This window comes from Taudactylus pleione, unplaced genomic scaffold (genome assembly GCF_031769625.1).
Source record: "Taudactylus pleione unplaced genomic scaffold, aTauple2 ptg000109l, whole genome shotgun sequence".
NCBI classification, from domain to species: domain Eukaryota; kingdom Metazoa; phylum Chordata; class Amphibia; order Anura; family Myobatrachidae; genus Taudactylus; species Taudactylus pleione.
Genome location: NW_028284511.1, coordinates 7765335 through 7788669, shown reverse-complemented (window position 1 = coordinate 7788669; position 23335 = coordinate 7765335). Strand labels below are relative to the sequence as shown.

General features: G+C 45.6%; 1 protein-coding gene across 1 annotated transcript in view; it reads right to left on the bottom strand.

Moving 5' to 3' along the window:
- Positions 1–16213, bottom strand: part of SLC25A22 (solute carrier family 25 member 22) — a 79233-nt gene extending 63020 nt beyond the window's left edge. Inside the window, exon 1 of the mRNA XM_088471052.1 lies at positions 16073–16213. The gene's annotated coding sequence lies outside the window, so the exon portion shown is untranslated. The remainder of the gene's footprint in view (positions 1–16072) is intronic.
- Positions 16214–23335: the final 7122 nt, after the last annotated feature.

Here is a 23335-nt window from a genome sequence, read left to right as displayed (position 1 = left end):
CACTTATACGGCAACAGGCGGCCGTCACCTGCAAGACTCAGCTCCTTTCTTATTTACTGACAGATATTTTTGTTACACATTGTAACACTTGTTTAAATGCCTTTTACTATGTTTTTACAGATATAGATATGTTCTCATCCAGTGTGGTTTCACTAGTGTCAATCAGCCCCTCTCGGCGTGCCAAGTCCCGGGTGACACATCCGCGCCGAGCGTCTTTTTCGCTCACAATGTGCAACTTATTTGCACAAATAAAACAACTCGAAGAGACAAAACTACTTTGCTAGATTGCGCTGATCAATTTGATGTGTGACATTTGTACATCTGTGTGCGAATGAGTCTGATCGGTATACGAAGAGCCGATGCAGCATCCGCGCCTTTTTCTCAGCCCGGCGTCTGTAGTACAGTGTGAGTGATATTTTGCTGCACCTAGGATGCGAATAAGATGCAAAATTGAAAGAAAAAGATGGTACACTACACCTCTCGGAGCGGCTCAGTCGCATCCGGTGTCTCATGCCATATGGCATATTAATGGTGTATACACACGGTCAGATTTTTCCTTCAGATCTGAACGATAACGATTTAAAAATCGTTCAGTCGTTCATATCTGAAGGAAAATCTGACATATCTGACATGCCTGAACGATGGACGATGAACGATGCGCGTTCCCGTTTGTCAGATAACGATATCTGACATCTGATGTGTTTGCAGTCAGACTTGGAAGATTCCATTCATTTTAATGCAGTCAAAAATCGTTCAATCGTTCAAAACTTTGGTAAAATCGTTCAAATCCTTCAATCGTTCATCTGACAAAAGATGGTACACTACACCTCTCGGGGCGGCTCAGTCGAATCGGGTGTCTCATGCCATATGGCATATTAAGGCTAGGTGAATGAGGACACATCTGTAGGTGTATCTTAATTTGATTAAATGTATTGTTTTCATTTATAACTGAGATTAGGGTTATGGAAGCCCTTATGAAGGCTAGAGGGCTGCACCGTGCTTCTCCTGAAGTATTGTATATCGGGATTCCTATCATCGCGTTAGACCCACTACAGCTAAAGTAGCAACATAAGAGACTTTTATACTTCAAGCAGCTTATTGTTTCAATAGCTTGATGTTAAATACATTGCTGGGCAGTGTTTTTCCAACGCACCTTCTTCCACTGTCTGGAAATAGTTGCTATGGAAACTGACTCTTCCCAGCTTCCGGTACCCAGGAGCATCCTTTTTTTCCTCAGGAAAGTCAATAACTGTAATAAGGTAATTAGCACTGAATAGGTTAAAGAGATACAGGATGTTGAGAAATCTTTAGCACATGTTGGGAAACACTGGTTGTACATTCTGTGCCTACTGAATACTTTGCATATACTGTACTATTAATGGTGACTTCCAAATACAATCCTCAGAGGGCGGTGTCTTACACTGAGGACTGGAAATGTCAAAGCATAGATATAAAGGATATTACTATAAAGCATGTTCCTCAGTAGCCTGTATCATGTGTGAATACATCATTCTTTGCTGCAGCATGTAATATATAACTTCACACCAAGACAAGGGAGCTTGGTAAGAGATTTTATACAATTTCTCTCTCTGACACCTCTATTCCCTCAGGAGGATATAAATACACATCTCCTCTGCTAGAAGTGTCTGCAGGGCAGTAATCTCCTCTGTGGTAGGAGCATTAAACACACACAGGTGGGGAGGGGTAAGCTAGTGACAATAAATATGGGTCACGGACACCACAGATGGATCTCCTCAGCCCCAGATGTCTAAGTATCAAACAATGCCGACATGTGCATGCAGTTCTTGTAAGACTTTAATGAAAATATTACTGGATAACTGCACTACATATATGATACATGAGAAAGTGTATATTTATGTTTTAGACTCTTGGGGGTCAATCCAATTTGGTACGAGATGCGAGTTGCTGTTTTCTCTGCAAATTTGCATAGCAAATTCATTTTGCAATCCAATTAGCAACTCGCATTGAAGCACTCAGAGGAAACTCACATTTTTCCATTTGCATCTGAGGGTGAGAGATGGAAGGGGTTAAAAAAGAAATGGCATCAAATTACCCCAAAATCAAGTTTTTCGTTAGATTAGGCACCCAAAATTTAATTACAGAATTTTTTTCATCGAAAAATATATATATATATTTTTTTTAATTTTAAAAATTGCCCTCAAAGTACCCCTACTTTTTTGCATTTTTCGTTTAATCCGTTTGAGATTAAACGAAAAGTTTGCTTTTTAAAAAAAAAAAAAAAAAAAGGTCAAATTCAGCCATTTGACACCATTTAAAAACCTTCAGTACTTTCCTTATGCCCACAAACAGCCTTCTATGCGGCCTGCTAACTAAATTATACATTTTTGGGGGAGTCCGGGACTCCCCACTTTTTCATGCACTTCTCTCCCATCTCATTTGGCAGTGAATTCGCAAACCCCCGCTGCGAGTGCTGCGAATAGGCATTTTAAATTGGATTGGAAAGATTTCGAGTGCGCGCATTTGTGCGAAGTCTGCGAGTTTCATGAAACAAACTCACAATTCAGACCTAATTGTATTGACCCCGTAGATCTATAATCATTTCCCTTGGGTATAACAGTCGCTGCACTGATACCCGAGCTTTACTTCTACCCAAAATCGTCAGTAGGAAGACTCAGACTTGCCTGTTTCTGACCCATTAATACCAATACCTAACACTTCTTAGCAGTGACCATGGGAACAATCTGTGCATTGACTGTTTCCATGGCTATTATAAGTTGCTGAATAAGAAAGTGGGAATGACTTGTATAGAAATTTTGCATTATCTAACTGGGAGATTTTCTGAGTCAACAAAACTGTTCCGATAGCCAAGGAAAGACAAGATACCACAGCGGTGTTGGCTTTAGTCCCTGGACCTTACAGGCACAATTTATACATATGGCGGCCTATAAAACGTGGAAATATCACTGGGCAAATGGCAAGTTCCTTGCTAGTTAAAAGTTGTGTGCAGAACGCACGAGCACCAGAAGACTGCATAAGACTGCATAGTGCCTTCTCTTAATGCACAGTAACCGCAGGAAAAGCAGAGAAGAAGCAGTCAGGTCAACACTAATAGATGTACTGTAAACTGGGCCAGATTAACAATGGGGCAGATGGAGCTACAGTTCCAGGCCTCCACATAAAAATAGGTCCATCATCATGACAACATGATTACCAGCCACCAGCTGGCCAAACAGTCAGCCATATATAATAAGTACTAAAATTATATTTCTATTTTCCTCACAGAGTTGGCAAGTATCTACGCTCCATTCTACATACACGTAAAAATCTGTAAAAGAAAAGCTACAACAGCTGGCTGGATCAAACCCAACTGACATAAAATTACAATGTAGATTTAAAAGATGTAAGACCTGACAAGCCTGTAATGCCACTTTCCCTGCCAACCTGCTCCCTTTGGAAAGGCACAAGGCAATATTATGTTGTGGGAAAACTACTATTGAATTGATAATCTCTGCTATATTCTTAGAAAAAACAAAGTAAAAAAATCATATTACTGGCTTGCTTAGAACGCCCTATTTATTGTCGATACATTCAGTATTTCATACGGTGTTAAAAAAATATGGATTACTCTTTGTACAGAACATTCCAAGTGTAATGCTGGGTACATACGGTACGATCAGTCAGCAATAACGATATTGCTGACTGATCGTCCTGCAACTTCCCGGTGTGCTGGATGATCGTTATCATTCATCCAGCACACCACCAACCCACCAATGACGTGCCAACGACGGTCCATATCGACCAGGTTGGCCTGCATGCACAGGCGATGGTCGATATCGTTATCGACCATATGTGCCCGCGCATTGCTGGTCGTTGGGCACCAAAAAAATTAACAATCTGAAAGATAATGATATGGTCGATATCGTTACCGTACATACCGTGCATTGTAATCGTACCGTGTATACGCACCTTAAGTTCTGATTAAGAGGCAGATTTAATTGAGTGCATGGTTCATTCGGGTGCCTCGCGGGTTGTACGACTGCGTACATACCATGTAACTACAAGAGGAAGACCTTGCTTGTATCTTTATAGGATGTGTGCACAAACAAGCAAGGTTTTCCCGCCCGGATAACCCACATAGTATTAGCGCCTTTCAATGGAGCTTTGCAGGTAACTGAATCTCACCTTTATTGTTATATGATTTGGTGAGACTTTTGATGGCCATACTGTACATCTAGCATCTACCATCCTGCTGATGCCTGGGTTGGGTGATCTGCAAAATACAACATGTTAAAAATTCCCAACACGCCAATTCAGATAATTTTTAGGTCAGCATCAGCAAGTCGGGAATTTTTAACATCATGTTGTATTTTGACGATCCCCCAAGTAATCACTGATCATCAAAATCTAACGATCGTTGATTGGCCTACTAGATGTATGGCCTGCATTATACCAACTCCAATTTATATCCAAATATAGAAGAATATGTCAGCTATCAAGTACATTTTGCCAGTACAAACATACAAATATTCTTATTTTCTGTGATGGCCTAGCTGTGTGTTATCGCTCTTGGCCATTATTTTAAAATTAATTAAATATGATGTCCCTTTAAGCATCATTACAAATAAAGAAACTCTGGGCCTGAGTCACATGCATATAGACTGCACATATATTGCGCCTTCTTATGTATAGTCGCACCGCCCACTGCGTTTCTTGCTCGCAGCCACAACATCATCATTAGTATCGGCGCTCACACCCCATGCTGGGGGCAATAGACTTGTATGAAATAGGCGTCCCCTCGGCATACATACGACTCAGAATAGAACTACACTGGAATTGCACTCCCATGAGACAGTATCTTGTGTGCGCCTGCATAATAGCCAACCAGTTGCCACTCAGAAAGGCCCAGTTAGCGGCCGCAGAAAGTCGGCATCGATCCGTTTGATTCAGAATTACCAAGAGATACACAAAGATGTATTTTTTAAAAAGTGCGCAATTCAATAAATGTGGCCGCTTATAGAGCTGCAGCTCATTCTCGGAACCATTATCTTTAAGTAGAAAGAAGAAATAAAAATTGCAATAGTGCACTGTAGGCCTGATTCAGAGATGTAAGCAATGCCGATATTTAACGCAGTTGAGCGATTATCAGTAACTGTGCATTTGTCTAAGGCTGGGTACACTCAGACGATCCTGGATTGTGGTAAACAGGACGACTGATGTAACGATACATACATTATACAGAATGATATAGGCCGTGCGATATATCTTTCAGTGGCCGCATCCAGGAACATGCCGTCAGCCACCCGATGGTGCAGATGTGACGGCCTTGATGTTGGCTGGTGGGAGCACGCAATCATGGGTACACATCTTGACGATGTGTACGATATGTTGCTCCAATCCCTGGGACCGGACATATCATTTGATGTGTACCCTCCCTAAGTCGCCAAAGTACATTACCGTAGTCGCTAGCAGCGACTATTTACTCACAGTGTGATTGACAGTCAGGGAACGTTTGTGGGAGGTGACGGGGAGTGTCGGCAAAGAATGCAGGTGTGACACCACCATTTTCGGGCCACGTCACATCTTGCGTCTGCGATCCCGCATGCAGTGAAAATGGCTCCGATGTCTCAGTTGCAGCAGCCATTTTAAGTAGCCATAACAGGGAACTGGGACAATCAGATAATCTAGGACTGATGCTTAGATTTGCAAAGTCACAGGAAGGCGCCTCAATACATTCCTCAGCGCCTGCGATATCTGCATATTTCTGCTCAGCAGCTGCGTACGGGATTGCAGCTGCAATGGCATTAGTGTACATCTCCCTTTTAGAATGTAAGCTCTTACGAGCAGGGCCCTCTACCCTCTTGTGCTTCTCCCTACTTTAGTTTCATCTACTTCTTACTCACCACTAAGGCACCTAACACTTGGTTGCTTATCTGGGTGTTATGGTCACTAATGTAGCAGTATATATTATCCATGTATTGTATTGTGCTGTAAGTCACTGGTCTCTTATTTGTTTATGTACTATGTAAGGCGATGCGGAACACTTGTGGCGCCATATAAATAAATGATAATAATAATAATCTCTGAACCAGACCCTGTAGTCACAAAGTAATGCACAGTACTAGAAAGTATGCCTATAGCTAAGTAAACAGGGAGCATCTGCTATATTGGAGAATGGGGCATTACGTCAAATCAAATGATGAAAAGACTGCTGCTACGTTTGCTTGTGTACAGTGTAGCCGCTGTACTGTGAGCTCAGCATTGTGAGTAACATTAGCAGGTAAAAGAGAGGCGGGGTCTGCATGTTAGTATATTTCAAAGCTTAAACTTTTCATTTTGAAAAATGTATTTCTGGGTTACAGATAACCTTTAATCTAATATATTTTTGTGTATAACTTCCAAATGCAAGAGGCAACTAGTAACCATGCCTACCCATATGTATTAACGTTCCAACTTATATCAGTCACTATAGAGCAGTGGTCGCCAACCTGAATTGAGGTGTGAGCTACTTGAGAAAAATTAAACCTCCTGAAGAGCTACCAAAATTGTAGAAAAAAAAAAAATCGGCCTAATAACCGAACAATTGAAGGTCATTTATTGAAAATTAAAAAAAAAAAAAATAGAAAACAACAATGCATTTAATTATTACAGTGATATTGTTGTGATTTGTAAATACAGTTTAAGAACTGGCAACATTTCACTGTTAATTACCAGCTCGAAGGAGGTAAGTGCAGTAGAGGAGCAAAAAATATAGGCAGGGCTGCTGTGTGATTGTCCGGCAAGGCTGGACGGGAGTCACTCTCTCTGCTATGGCGTAGACGCCGTGGGTGGAACCACGGGGAAGCACATCAGGTGATTGCCATAGAGGCTGCAGTAATCACCTGGCGTGCTTCCCTGTGGCTCCACCCATGGCGTCGAAGCCACGGGGGAGTGCGCATCAGAGGTCACTTTTCCTAATTGACTCGGCAGTACTGCAGCTAGGTGAGCTACCAAAATGAAGACCACAAGCTACCGTAAGATCGTGAGCTATGGGTTGGAGGCCACTGCCATAGTGGAATGTATTAAATGAATCATAGAAAGGAAAAACACAATTAGATCGGAGGATCGTCTCATATAAACATCATACGTGTTTTCTGAATTACTCTCGATCAAGCGAAATTAAATGTTACTTTAATCAATTTCTGTTAAATAAATAAACAGGTTTGATATTTTTATCTTCCCAGCAGGTTCTCACTGTAGACACGGCAGAGATGTGCTCCTTGTACAAATGGTAATATAATATGCACATGCTGAGTATCACGTTTCCCTCCTTAGACCTCATTACTGAGGCGGCTCAGGTGCATCACATCTCTTGAGACTTCTCTGGAGCTGAAAAGGAAAAACAAGCTAAAAGTTCTATCTGCCAAGTTAACAAATATCTCTGCTCTCTAGTGTAGAGGAACACCTAATGAGAGTCCTAAACAGATGCTGACCGAGGCAAGGTCAAATAACTGTACTTTCAAAATCAATGAGAAAGCAATAAACACAGGAACCAACTAACCATTCAAACAATGTAAATATTAGTCGCCTTCTAGTTATCCCATCTTTAAAGGGAAGGTGTGCAAGCAGAATTCACTCTCACTTGAATTTTCCATCCATCTTCTTTAAAACCTTCGGCAGGTCTTGTATTTGCAAAGGTTTGCGTGTAAGTGGAACTCCTATTACATTGCCGACACAGGGATTCATACAAATTCTTGTTAAGAGTTGTGTCTCTCTGTTATTCCCTAGTCTAGTTTTTTTGTGCACATTTGTACAGCCAACAGAATATGCTGACGATACATATATATATGTTCATAAATAGTGAACATAGGGCCTGATTCAGACCCGCTCGCGAGCACAGAGCACTAGCAAGCGAGTCGATGGTCCATCACTGTGCATGCGCACGCCGGAGCCGGCTCCGGAGTGCGCGAGACCGTGCCAGCGACGGGCGATCCGTTGCTACGGGTCTCGCACCGAAATGGGGCGGCTGTCGATTTTCATTGACAGCTCGCCCCGTTTTGGAGGCGGGTCGGGGGTAGCTTGCCAAACGGAGGCGTTCCTGAAGGAACGCCTGCCGTTTGGGGCGGCACCACTGATATCACGAGTTATGTCAGTGGTGAGCTTCCGGCTCTATTAGAGCCGGAAGCTCACTGGGCCTTGCGGCAGACAAGACCCTACCACAAGGGTCTTGTCGCAAGCCCCGATGGTCACGATGGTCGGGACCATCGCGACCATCACCTGGCCGCTCGCTAAAGCTGTGGGTGGTCATCCACAGCTTAGCGAACGGCCAGAAGGCCGGCTCCAAAAAAAAAAATGCCGCCCTGATTCAGAGCGAGCGCTCTTAAAGAGCGTCCGGCTCTGAATCAGGCCCATATTTCCTAAGGGAGTAGAAAGCCCAATCTGAACACTGCATGTACTTCGTAAATCGATGGGCAAAATAGTGCATCACTTGGCCTCATTGCAAAACTTAAGTAGGGGTCCCTCAATAGCCCTCTAGCTTCATTGGTGTTCCACTCTACACTGGAAAGACCAGGTAAAGGGAGGGGCCTTTTTTGAGCATGTGCGCTGATCAGGAAAGCCGTGGGTCTCAGGTAGTGCTGCAGATGTCTGAGAGGAGTGAGTGGGATCTCCTGCACCCAAGGTAATTACTTGGGCAATCACAGGATTTCTAGAGGTTTTTTTTTCCAAATGCTTGACTTTAGAGCAAGTGTGGCCAGTCCATGAAGAGGGCATAATAAGTACTTAACCAGTTATAATATACGTCATACGAAGTATAGTGTATGTAATAATTCTGACATACAGTATACAGGACCAGCAATCACAGTATGGCATTATATGTGGTAGTAGGACCATCCTGTCTGAGCTGAATGGTTTTTTTTTCCAGATGTGTGATCCATTCCAGATCATTTGAGCAAGTTCAAGAGTCTGGGGGAGCAGCAAAATACCCTTGCACTCCCAAGGCCATATGTGTACATATTGGTCTCCTTATGCACTGGATAGTGTACTATTATACAGTATTAATAATTGACCCTATAGATGGTCTATATCAGTGCACTCCTAACAGTGCATGTTTTCCATATATCCTAGTTGGTGCACAAGTGTATTCATTACCGGCTCACATATTGTAAAAGATCAACAGGTGGTGCTAATTATTTCATTTGTGACACTTAGGAGATCTTAAAAAAACATGCAGCTTTAGTACTATATGCAATTTCTATTGTGGTCATCATGGCATGGGTTGGGGAGGGGCAACCAGGACCCCCCCTGAGTATGCCTATGCCACTGCATAGATCCCAAGAGAGAAGTACACATGAGGCATATTTGCCTACACTCCCAGAAGTTGCAGGTGGCTTCCAATTTTTCAGGTAGTCCCCCAGAAGAGTAGGCACTTCTCCCGCATCCCGTCTGCTTCTCCCGGGAAGAACAGATCAAAAGTCGGCAAATATGATATGAGGACTAGCACTGCAACCAATCAGGAATTAGCTTTTATATGTGCAGAGCAAATTAGAGAAGTCATTTACAATGTGGGGAAAAAATCCTATTTGGTGGTACTATGCACCTCGATTTGACTGGCAAGCTCCTTTGCTCTTTGAACTGCACATATTTATCAACTCTGCCGGAATGTCCGGGACTCTCTTGAATCTCGGTTGGCTCTCCCGAACACCAAGAATGGTAGTCAAGACTTCCGGAAGGCCCCTGCATCTACCCGCTGCCACCCATTTCAGGATACCCAGCCGGCTTGATGGCACGTTTCACACTGAATTGCATAATTGTTGCACCCGTTTTGCAATTGAGACCTTATAAAGCGGAGCGACCATGACACAATGACGTCACCATGACCTTTGCATCACCTACCTATATGCTGTCATTATTTGTAAGAGGGCTACAGGGTTTGTTGCGTTTTAATATTCTTATTAATTCCTAGGGTCACCCCTCAACCTCCCACACACCTCATGGCAGATATATTGACTAAGCAAATGTTTTCTATGCCTCTGTTCTTTGTGTTGCCTAATAGATAATCCAGTTCTGCTTTTACATGGAGATTACATGTGACTGACTACAAACACTGTGCTACTGCAAGTAATAACATTCCCGTATTGGGATGCAGTCAGTAATCTGACGGAAGGTTAGGCTAGGGGGAGGGGGGGTTAGGCACCCACGGGGGGAGGTTAGGGTTAGGCACCTCTCGGTAAAGTTAGGTTTAGGCTGCGGGGACGGAGGGTTAGGTTTAGGCACTTATGGGGGGTTTAGGGTTAGGCACTAGGGGGGGAGGTTAGGGTTAGGCACCCCTAAGGGAGGGTTATGGGGGAGATTGTTAGGTATACTTAATTTACTTCCCAATGGGGATCTTCACTGGTGCTGGTCTTCCGGCGTCGGTCATTCATACCGATCCCCCTATATCTCCAGCCCTTATTCTAATAGCTTGTCCAAATAATTATGTTGGCAAAGAACTATATTTTTGTGATAGTGCAGTTAAAAAAATAAACACTGCAAATAAAGCCGGTAATACGTTATGCAATTATCGTCGCAGATTATCAGGAGATTGGGCAGATAATTGCATATTGTACTGCTACGACCGATCAAAGATGATCAGGTGGTCGGGCATGAGAAATCTTCCATCATGCCCGACTGATCCGGCATAGGTCCGCCACATCTGCAGGGGCATATTAAGAGAGAAGGGGGCCCTTGTGCATTCCCCGTCCGGGGCCCCCTCCTCTCTCCCCGGCGGCCGGCGGCGGACTGACCGCAGCAGTAGACTCTGGGCACTAGCCTGTGCATTCGCAGGTCGATTTCCCCACTGCGCATGCGCAAAACGTCAGGAAAATGGCAGCAGCAGCCATTTTCCAGGTGTTTTGTGCAGGGCTGCTACAGCCCACGTGGGACTTTGGAGAGGTAAGTATTAGAAAATATGGGTGCAGGGTGTGCGGTGTGGGCCCCACCTGGATCCAGGGGCCCATGTGCACCGCACACCCTGCACCCATTATAGATACGCCCCTGCACATCTGGCAGTGTATGCGCTTCTGCCACCAACATTTCCCCTGTTCCTTCACAGAAGAGGAGCAGGGAAATGTTTCCTCCCCAGATATCGTGTGATCATATCTCACAGTGTATGGCCACAATATCTGCTGGATGTCAGGCTGTCAGTCTGATGGACAATTTCTCTGACAATGTATGCCCAGCATTATCCTCAAAGTCTGGCAGAATCTGCAATAGTCTCTACCCTGCTTTCCACAGGGACACCTAATGCCAGCATTTTACTGCCACCAAACAGAGGGTCAGGCCCGTAATGGAGTCAGATGGACAGCAGAATGAGCCACACGGTGGTACTAATCCCAAGATGACACATGAGGAGTAATGTGGGCCCTAACATATTTAGTATACAGTACCAGTATATATAGTTTACATATGCAGACACTGAGTAAATGTTACACCCTTGCTTCTAGCAGTGCCTACGCATTGATTATGCAGATATCTTCACATCTTCAGAACTATACCACACTACATGCATGCATAAACATCAAATATATATATATATATATATACATATATATATATATATATATACACACACACACACTCACACACACATTGCAGTCAAGATTCAGCACAGATGGTGTTCATAAGATTGATGAAAAAATATCACATTTCTTCCCTCCCTGGAGGGATAGCAGGACGCCATCTGTATATTTTCCAAGCAGGTAGCAATCTGAAATTAATCTAAACATCAGCCGCATACTACCGCAGCTTCCACACACCTCTTTATACACCAGAGACATGATCAAGGTGCAACCACTTCCTATAGGATAGTAACCAGTGTCAGAAGCAATGCCCAAACTCATCCCAGCTTCATAAATGGAATCCATAATGACATTTCACACACACACACACACACACACACACACACACACACACACACACACACACACACACACACTTAATCTAGATGACATACATATGCATTATTTTGTTATTATAAGTTGATATAAATCTGATAATGAGACAGGCAGGGCGGAGTGACAAGATACTCTATCACAGGTTACATGTAAGAGCCTAGCATTCTGAGGCCAGGTCAGCAAGACCATAATCCTTGTGTAAGTAACGTGCTCTGTGGAATCCCTTTATAATGTCTTTGCGTATTACACTATGAATCCCCCAGACTCATTATGGTCATCCCATCAATCTGTTTGATTATGCTAATTTATATCTTAAAATTCTATTTTTGTGTCACCCTCTATGGCAGGGATGGGGCACCTCAGGCCCGGGGGTGGTATAAGGCCCTCGGAATCATTTGGTCTGGCCCTCTGAGCTTTTTTCTGCTAGCCTCATCGGGCTAGCTGGGTGCCTAGAATGGTACCCTACAGGCAGAATCTATGCAGCAGTGCCACCTCGATGCTTCAGATGGTCACACCGCTGTGTTTTCAGCTACCCGGAGCATTCTGAGGATGCTCCGGGCATTGCTGTAACCACAGGTGATTGTGGCCCCGCCCCGTGTGACATCAACATGGAGGGGGTGTAGCCTGCACCAGTCTCGCAAATAATGTTATACATATATCAAAATGGCTCTCGGCAGAAAAAAAAATTCCCCACTCCTGCTCTATGGAATCTCTTTATTTCATGCACCTTTACCTTAAGGCCCCCATACATCAGCAATCGATTGCAGCAATTGTGCAATTTGCAATCGATTGTGTATAAAAATCTTTCCCTTTTTCAATCGACTGTGGCAATTCTGCAATCTGCAATCGATTGAAAAAGAGAAAGCTTTTTATACACAATCGACTGCAAATTGCACGATTGCTGCAATCAATCTCTGATGTATGGGGGCCTTAACAAATGAATAAGTAACTCCTGGTTTGTGAAATAAACAAAAATATATGTGTAATCTATTTAAATATATATCTCATAGTGCATCATCTCTAAATAGGGTAGTCTATATAGAGTTTGACATTGGGGTCTTTTTTTGGTGCCAGTTGCATCTTTCTGTCCTCTGCACCTGCACAAAAAATTCTTATGCATTCACGTGATTGTGGATTCAGTGGTATTTTGCGCCTACGAATCCTCGCGCTTTGTGAGGCAGGACGGGGGAGGGAGCAGATATGCTAACGCAACAAAGACGCATACAGTAGCTGATCTCTCAGGAGGCGTATAACTTACAAGTGCTCCACCCCATGTGGAAAATATGCACTGGTGATGCTAGCCATCATCTGTTGCTTTTACTGGCTGAGTAGATCTAGATCCCTCCCACTAATACTATTATATGGGCCAGTTATCCACAATGAGCTGCAGCTCTGCACATCACAAATAATTATGGGAGAAGAACAACATTCATTTTACTTTGCTCCCCCATGGAGGTGGGAGGAAAAATGAGCCTGCGATGTGCCGCCGTACCATACGCCATTCTTACAGCACATTGTAACTGAATCACCCCCTTAGCATGGCTGCAGTGGATCACTTGGATTATTTACTTGATGTTTGCAAATGGGAAAAAAACATAAAACAGCAACGTTGGGCACAAAAAAAATCTATACATGTGTCTGTACATACATTCTCATATTTATACTGTAACTCTGGGGGGTGCGAGAGAGAAGAGGCGGGGTGAGTGACGAGAGAACGTGGGACTGGAAGACAAGAAGCAGGTTGTGGGGAGAGAGTAAGCGAGAAAGAGAGAACGGGATAGGGAAAGACAGTGAGCAAATTTGGGGATGAAGGGGGAGAATAGGGTGGGGTATGGGAGCAGGGCCGGCAGTAGGTTTCTCAGTGCCCAGTGCCATCCTATGCTGCACTGCCGCCCCTCCCACGCTCCCTCCCCCTGAGCGTATACCAATAACACCAGATGGAGGGTGGAGGACGGGTTTTTCTGGAGCCGGCAAGGTTGTGGTTCTGGCGCCCTTGTGCGGACGAACTGACAGAACGTGTCTTGAGTCGGCCCTGGATGGGAGACACCAAGATCGGGGAATGTGGGGGAAGAGAGATAGCAAGAGAACTGAGGTTGGGGAGAAGCAGATAGAATGGAGGGGAGGTCGGAAAGAGAGAGTTTATGTGGGTGGGGTGGTGGAAAACAGAGGGCCTATTGTTGAGGTGGACACAGTGCTGATGTTTGAGAAGTTGAGCAACGTTTTGCTACTGCGCATGGGAGAAAAGTATAGGAAACCCTTACTGCGCACGTATGAACCTAAGTGTGCGATGGCATACGCATCTGCCATCACTATGATTAGAGATGGCACTTGAGATCCATGGGCGTTCCAGGGAGACTGGGAGGTGACCTGAAGTGGATGCAAAAAGAGGCCGTTTCATAGGCCTGTTATGGGAGTGTCATGGGCATGTATGGGCGTGTACATGCATGCAGCTGCATTCACTTTTGCAGAACCGCAGCCACATTGACCAAATTTGGTAAATGTTAAAAGGAAGCCTCTACGCTAGCCATGGGTTGCGTGAGGGGGACAATGCTCCGACCGATGGTGTGTCAATGATGGAGTGGTTGGATCCAACAGTGGACTTGAGCACTGCTGAGAAATGCAAAGTGGGTGTCGCAGGGTTTGCTCAGTCCGTAGCACATTACTACACAAGGGGAATGGCTTAAACTGGCATATACACATTATCGCACATGCAAATCCGTGCCCATAAAAAGCGCCCACCTCTGAGTAGGACCCAGAAATAGAGAACGGAGAGGAGACGGGGATGGGTGGGAAGACTCCTGCAATGACAACTAGTGACCTAGCAAATGATAAGTCTATAACACATGTGCATTAATAACACTGCCCAGATACACACCATCTTCTGTATATGATACTTCATTAAAGTCCTGTACTGTGTATTGCAGCTTTAGCGTTTACTACTCATACTGTCAGGCCATCTCCTGCCTAAATCAGGTGCATATGCTACTGGTTTATCCTAGCGTCATCCGGCACATATACTACAGGTTTATCTGACGTCAGACTAGCACTTACTCTACCCCTGCAAAATGCATCTTATATTGGGGTGAATTTCACGCCTGCGTTTTGGATAAAAAATTAATTGGCCAACTCTACATCAGCACCACTGTACTTAGCCTACCACTTTGTACATACACATTCAAATATCTGTAGGTTGGTCTACTTGTATGACACACGTGTAAACCCATAATAAACAATGCCAGCACCTATACACGGGCACGCTGATGACTCTAGAGCAGGGCGCCAACTCTAGGAAATAATATTTACTTAAAATGTTATCTAATGACATTTTTACTGACTCATTAACCTAAATTAAATTGCATCAAAAGGTGAACAAGGACAAATAGTGTCAGTGATGAAACCAGGGGGCTCATGGTATTTTTACTGAGCTGTATTTTTCTTTTTACAGACAACTAGGTTACTAATTATTTACTGGCATGAAATTTAGTGATGGAAGGCAATGATGCTGTGACTTATATGAGTGATAACCAGGTAACCGCTCTGCAGGTCCTGTTATAATACGTTACAATAGCTGGCAGACCAGTTCCCACCATTCCTATGATGAGGGAACCTGTAGCAATAACCCTCGCTGCTCTGCACTGGTTATTATATGCTATACTGGTACAGGGCTCAGACCACCCCCTATATGAAGTACGGTTTGAATGAAATGAATGGAAGAAGGCTAGAGGATGACTGGCGGGTGTAATACTCTGCTCATCAGCTATGTAGGGATTATTAAAGGAACAGTCATATTACTATATGCAAGGGCAGCATAAGTGGGGCTTAAATAAATTACATAAAGTGCACAACTCTGTAGATTAAAGGACTCATTAGTCACTGCCAAGTCACAAAGGTCCATAGATCACAAGTGCTAAGTCCTTCACCGCTACACAGTAATTCTACAGTACGGTGTGTGTCACCCTGGCAGTAATAAGGGTTAAGTAATATAAATGGAATGAGACTAATGTATTACTGCCCAACAGGAACACCAGTAGCGGCACATTGCCTGGCAGACCATCACCAGGAGGGTTAATGAGTGTTACAGTATACTGTAGTGCACATGAATTAATAACACAGCTGCAGCAAGATCAGCATTTCCTCTGAGCAGCCCCTAGCTGCAGCTTCCTGTGAGTGTGACATCTTACCTGCTGGGTGACACTGCTAGCTGGGGACAGGTCCTTGTCACTGGGATGAGGCTGCTGGAGTCCACTCCCTGCCTGATGTAGAGGTGTAGGCGAGGGATATGCAGAAGGGAGACAGAGGGATGGAGGAGGAGAGATACTGAGAGGAGGGGAGAGAGAGAGAGAGAGATGTGTGTGAAATAAGGAACTCTGCCCCTATAGGAGAGAGTGAGAGAGAGGGAGGAGGGGGTGTGACAGAGGAGGGTAACACTCATTCATTGGAGAGGGGAAGGTAAAGATGATAATCCTGCTCTTCAGGAGACAGACTGAATATAGACATATGGAGTATTCTCTGCAGCGTGTGTAATGCAGTGTAATGGCATTGTGGGACCTGGGGTACAGTAAGTGCACTGATGGCTTAATGTGATGAGTCTGCACACTGGAAAGGGGGAAGTCTGTAATAATTTGCAGGAAGTCAGCAGTTCAAGTTAATTTTTAGACAGTGAAATCTGCAGCCTCAGACAATCTGCCACTTGTTCTTATCGGCTGAGCTGGAGAGTGATATTTGACCCAATAAGCGGCCTATTGCTAGTTGCAGTCGCTTTGTAATGAGTGCCAGGATCACAGATGCTGACACAGGGTAGTGGCGCCCTCTGCTGACACCACATGGAGGTGCGTCTCCCTGTATAGTTTATAACTGTATTGTGTAAACAGTAACTGAGTTGTTTGTACTTTGTCTGTTTAAAGTATAAACAACTCGCCGTTATATTCAGGTACCTGTTTAATGTGTTGTTGTGTATGCAGAGGTGACAATTACTTTATTCAAAAGTTATATATTTATTTTTTAATGTGTGTTCACAATCTATTCAATGATTTACTCATAGGCTGTCATTATCACAGGGGATGGGAAGATAACTCTTAAATAGAATTAATTGCCTCTGCGGATTGTATCTATACCACCATGTTGCATAGGCAAACGCAAGGGGGGTTTCCGTCTGCCTGGAAACCCCCTCCCCAGCCCACACCATGACCACAATAGAAATAGTAATATAATAGAATATTACTAGTGCTGCATGTTCTTCTCAGTATCACAAATGAAATAATTACCACCACCTGTGGATCTTTTAACATGTATCAGCCAGTAATAAATAACCTGTGCACCAACTAGAAGATCTGGAAAACATGCACTGCTAGAGAGCCCAATATGTACATATACAGTATGTCCAGGGCAGTGCTAGGTTCTTCTGCTGCTCCTCTAGGCTCCCACACTTGCTCCAATAGTCTGGAATGGTGCCCACATCTAAAATAAATGCGTTCAGCTCAGGCAGGATGGCCCTACTGACGCATCTAATGGCTTACTGTGATCACTAGTCCTATATATGCTGGAATTATTACACACAATATACTTTGTATGATGCTTATTAAATCTGGTTAAGTACCAATTCTGCCCTCTTCATTGACAGGCCACACTCGCTCTAAAATTAAGACTTTGGAAACCCCCCTCTGGAAATCCTGCGTTTGCCACTGTTATGTGTTTGTTGGGTGGAGGTGGATAGTCCAGCTCTAACATAACTCAGCCCCCCACAAAATCACTTTTAATCCTGTCGATTCAGAGAGTCTGAGAAGAGGGACAAATTATTATGCTCCCCAAATTGCCACAGCAGAGAGAGCCTTGGGTAGAGCTCTGTTGCAGATAGACAGCTAGTGTTAGATACCAACTGGTCCCCAGAGTAATAGACAATGGCTGGAGCAAATGAGTTCAGATGGAAGGCGAGGCACTGTAGCTGAGATAAAGGATTTCTTAAACAAGAAAGAACAAGAAGAATAATTTTCCCAAAGGATAGTAATTACGTATGGGGTCAACTGATGGCATGATCAATTTATAGTGCACATTATTTGCAGATTAACTGAGAGCCATCACAGACTTTTGGAGGCTTGGCACCATCACAGACTAGTAAGCCTTATGTGGCTGTTCATACCCTCTGGAGCTCACACAGGGATGGGTATACAATGACTGGAGACAGCATAGGGCTGGGTATACAATGACTGGAGCCCGCGCAGGGCTGGGTATACAATGACTGGAGCCCGCACAGGGCTGGGTATACAATGACTGGAGACCGCACAGGGCTGGGTATACATTAACGGGAGACAGCACAGGGCTGGGCATACAATGACTGGAGACAGCACAGGGCTGGGCATACAATGACGGGAGACCGCAAATGGCTGGGCATAAAATGACTGGAGACCGCACAGGGCTGGGCATACAATGACGGGAGACGGCACAGGGCTGGGTATACAATAACGGGAGACAGCACAGGGCTGGGCATACAATGAGTGGAGACAGCACAGGGCTGGGTATACAATGACTGGAGACAGAACAGGGTTGGGTATACAATAACGGGAGACAGCACAGGGCTGGGTATACAATGACGGGAGACAGCACAGGCCAGGGTATACAATGACGGGAGACAGCACAGGCCAGGGTATACAATGACGGGAGGCAGCACAGGGCTGTGCATACAATGACGGGAGACAGCACAGGCCAGGGTATACAATGACGGGAGACAGCACAGGGCTGTGCATACAATGACGGGAGACAGCACAGGCCAGGGTATACAATGACGGGAGACAGCACAGGCCAGGGTATACAATGACGGGAGACAGCACAGGCCAGGGTATACAATGAATGGAGACAGCACAGGGCTGGGTATACAATGACGGGAGACAGCACAGGGCTGGGTATACAATGACGGGAGACAGCGCAGGGCTGGGTATACAATAACGGGAGACAGCGCAGGGCTGGGTATACAATGACGGGAGCCAGCACAGGGCTGGGTATACAATGACGGGAGCCAGCACAGGGCTGGGTATACAATGACGGGAGACAGCGCAGGGCAGGGCATACGATGACGGGAGACAGCACAGGGCTGGGCATACAATGACGGGAGACAGCACAGGGCTGGGCATACAATGACGGGAGCCAGCACAGGGCTGGGTATACAATGACGGGAGCCAGCACAGGGCTGGGTATACAATGACGGGAGCCAGCACAGGGCTGGGTATACAATGACTGGAGGCAGCGCAGGGCAGGGCATACGATGACGGGAGACAGCACAGGGCTGGGCATACGATGACGGGAGACAGCACAGGGCTGGGCATACAATGACGGGAGACAGCACAGGGCTGGGCATACAATGACGGGAGACAGCACAGGGCTGGGCATACAATGACGGGAGACAGCACAGGGCTGGGTATACAATGACGGGAGACAGCACAGGGCTGGGTATACAATGACTGGAGACAGCACAGGGCTGGGTATACAATGAATGGAGACAGCACAGGGCTGGGTATACAATGACTGGAGACAGCACAGGGCTGGGTATACAATGACTGGAGACAGCACAGGGCTGGGTATACAATGACTGGAGACAGCACAGGGCTGGGTATACAATGACTGGAGACAGCACAGGTTTTGGGTATACAATGACGGGAGCCAGCACAGGGCTGGGTATACAATGACTGGAGGCAGCGCAGGGCAGGGCATACGATGACGGGAGACAGCACAGGGCTGGGCATACAATGACGGGAGACAGCACAGGGCTGGGCATACAATGACGGGAGACAGCACAGGGCTGGGCATACAATGACGGGAGACAGCACAGGGCTGGGCATACAATGACGGGAGACAGCACAGGGCTGGGTATACAATGACGGGAGACAGCACAGGGCTGGGTATACAATGACGGGAGACAGCACAGGGCTGGGTATACAATGAATGGAGACAGCACAGGGCTGGGTATACAATGACTGGAGACAGCACAGGGCTGGGTATACAATGACTGGAGACAGCACAGGGCTGGGTATACAATGACTGGAGACAGCACAGGGCTGGGTATACAATGACTGGAGACAGCACAGGTTTTGGGTATACAATGACTGGAGACAGCACAGGGCTGAGTATACAATGACTGGTGTTAAGGAAATAAATGGATCCCAGCAATCATATCCTGCAATATCATTTATTTGTTCTCATAGGCAATATATAAATGTGTTCGTGACATGCGTGACAAATAAGTTGGTCTTTCTTTGCTTTTGGTAAGCTTCATCACGCTATTTCATAAACCCTGCACCCTCTATCTCGAATACAGTAATACCCCTTTCAGACATACAACCCGGGAAATTTCCTGTTCAGACCCGGGAAATTCTCCTGTGCAAATTCCCGGGTATTTGGTCGAGACCCCCCTTTCACACTACAGTGTCTACCCGGGAAATTCCCAGGTAGACCCCTTTCAGACAAGAGCAGGGTTTTTCTGCTTACCTGCCTCTTTTCTGCCGTCTGCTCCTCCCAGCCAAAAGCAGGCCAATCGTAATGCAGTTTTTTTTTTTATTATAATTTTTTTAACATTTATTTTAATTCCCTGGTGGTCCAGCGGGAGTGCGGGCGGCCCGCTGTGGCACAGCCGGCCGGTGCTGGGGGTGGTGAGCAACAGCGCTGAGCGTCCTACAGGATGCTCTGCGCTGTCAGCTCAAACAAAGCAGCAGCAGCAGCGCTGAGCGTCCTACAGGACGCTCTGCGCTGTCAGCTCAAAGCAGCAGCGCTGAGCGTCCTATAGGACGCTCTGTGCTGTCAGCTACATGTCAAAGCTGCTTGGTGCTGCCCGGGACTAGTAAATTCCCGGGTAGCACCATTCAGACAGAAGCAGGGTCATTTCCCGGGACTTAAGTCCCGGGAAAAACCCTGGTCGATTGCAGGGGCGGCTACCCGGGAAGGTACCTTTCAGACAGACTCGGGTACCCGGGAATTTGGCCGAGGCAGGCCAAATTCCCGGGATTCTCGAGATGTCTGAAAGGGGTATAATAGATGGCTTTCGATAAGGATCACCACCCTGGAAGCCTACTTGGATTGGTCCAGCCATGGGTGGAGGGGTGCTGGAGTGTGTGTGTATATTGTAAGCTGTGTGTTGAGCAATGGAAGCAGTAGCATCGGCCGCACATATGATAATTACCTGTAAGTGAACTGTGTGACTTAATTGTAATCATTGCTTCTGCAAGAAAACAAATATATATTCCGATTTGACAGCAGCTGTTTACGTTGTCTTTATTTTCCACAACACTGGAGACAGCGCAGGGCTGGGTATACAATGACGGGAGACAGCACAGGGCTGGGCATACAATGACTGGAGACAGCACAGGGCTGGGTATACAATGATTGGAGACAGCGCAGGGCTGGGTATACAATGATTGGAGACAGCGCAGGGCTGGGTATACAATGACTGGAGACAGCACAGGGCTGGGCATACAATGACTGGAGACAGCACAGGGCTGGGCATACAATGATTGGAGACAGCGCAGGGCTGGGTATACAATGATTGGAGACAGCGCAGGGCTGGGTATACAATGATTGGAGACAGCGCAGGGCTGGGTATACAATGACTGGAGACAGCGCAGGGCTGGGTATACAATGACGGGAGACAGCGCAGGGCTGGGTATACAATGATTGGAGACAGCGCAGGGCTGGGTATACAATGATTGGAGACAGCGCAGGGCTGGGTATACAATGACTGGAGACAGCGCAGGGCTGGGTATACAATGACTGGAGACAGCGCAGGGCTGGGTATACAATGATTGGAGACAGCGCAGGGCTGGGTATACAATGACTGGAGACAGCACAGGGCTGGGTATACAATGACTGGAGACAGCACAGGGCTGGGTATACAATGATTGGAGACAGCACCGGGCTGGGTATACAATGAATGGAGACAGCACATGGTAGGGTCACCACCCTTTGGAGACAGCACAGGACTGGGTACACCACCCTTTGGAGACTGCACTGGGCTGGGCATACACTCTGGAGACAGCACAGTGCTGCGTATGCCAACCTCTGGAGACAGCACAGTGCTGCGTATGCCAACCTCTGGAGACAGCACAGTGCTGCGTATGCCAACCTCTGGAGACAGCACAGTGCTGCGTATGCCAACCTCTGGAGACAGTTGTGTAAGTCTTCCCCTGCCACTGCCTCCAGGGTGAGTTTCTCAAATTGGAAAGCTTTGCGTGAAGATCTCTTTTACGCCTAAATTTGCATTTTGATGTCCTTAAATTGGCATTGTATTCTGTCATTATTTTATTATAGATCTTCAGACTCTCATCCAGGATGCAGGGGAGATGGAATAAATCACTGTGTGTCTGGACAATAATATATTTATGCTGATTATGATTTGGATGCTTCTTTAACATGACCTATGAGGTAATTTATGTACTGACCTGCCGTTTTCCTTCAATATACTTTAATTGTACAAGTTAAAAATTTCAATAAGTCAATAGAATAGAATTAAAGTCATGGTATTATAAAGTCATGGTATTATATTTTCTAAGTGGCAGGCTTTAAAATGGTGCAGTATCACTTAATTTTTGAATTTAGTGTTGTAGAATCCTCTGGGCAAAGCCACAGAAAATAGATGGCGTGGAAAAAAGCTGGTTAGCAAATATACCCCATGGTGTGTACCCCAGCCATAGCGGTTGCTATGTGAAATTCATGATGCTTACAAACTGTGGGCCTGATTCAGAGCCGGACGCTATTTGCGCTCGCTCGTTCAGAAAAAGGGGCCGGCTATTTAAATTGAGAGCTCACTCTTTGCGGTCTGTTGACGCCTCTATGTCTGAGCAAGCGAACGAAACATGCGCTCGCTATTTTGTAAAGACGCCCCCTGGCCGCTCGCATCCTAAGTCATCTCCGCTATGTATTTGATTAATCGAGTACATCGAAAGGCGTCTGAACTGCTTGCAGTGCTTGTGGTTGGATTTTCCTACTGCAATCATGCGAACAGTTCAGGCTAAGAGACAACCAAGTGACGTGGCCGATGACGCTGCTTTGTTAATTATGCACACCCTTAAAACGCCCGTTTGGCACGCCTGCGTTCGGATCTCCACTCCCCGTTTTCAAGTACCTTCCCCTGTTACCACCCACAAACGCCTCATCCTGTCACTCAAATTAGCAGGCACTCGCTATTTTGTGAACACATAATTTCCGACCGCACTGACTGGTTGGCGCATGCGTATTACGACTCATACGCATGCGCAGATGTGCGAACATTGCTCGGAGCGAACGAGCGGCCGCTTACGAGCGGCTCTGAATCAGGCCCAGTGACTCTATTATAGTAATCTGATGATAAAAAAAAATAATAATAATAATGGCACATGTACATATTTATGGGATTTCAGTTTTAAAGGTCTCCCAAGCTGTTCATATTACTTCAGTATATAATAAATGCACCACACTCCTATAATGGT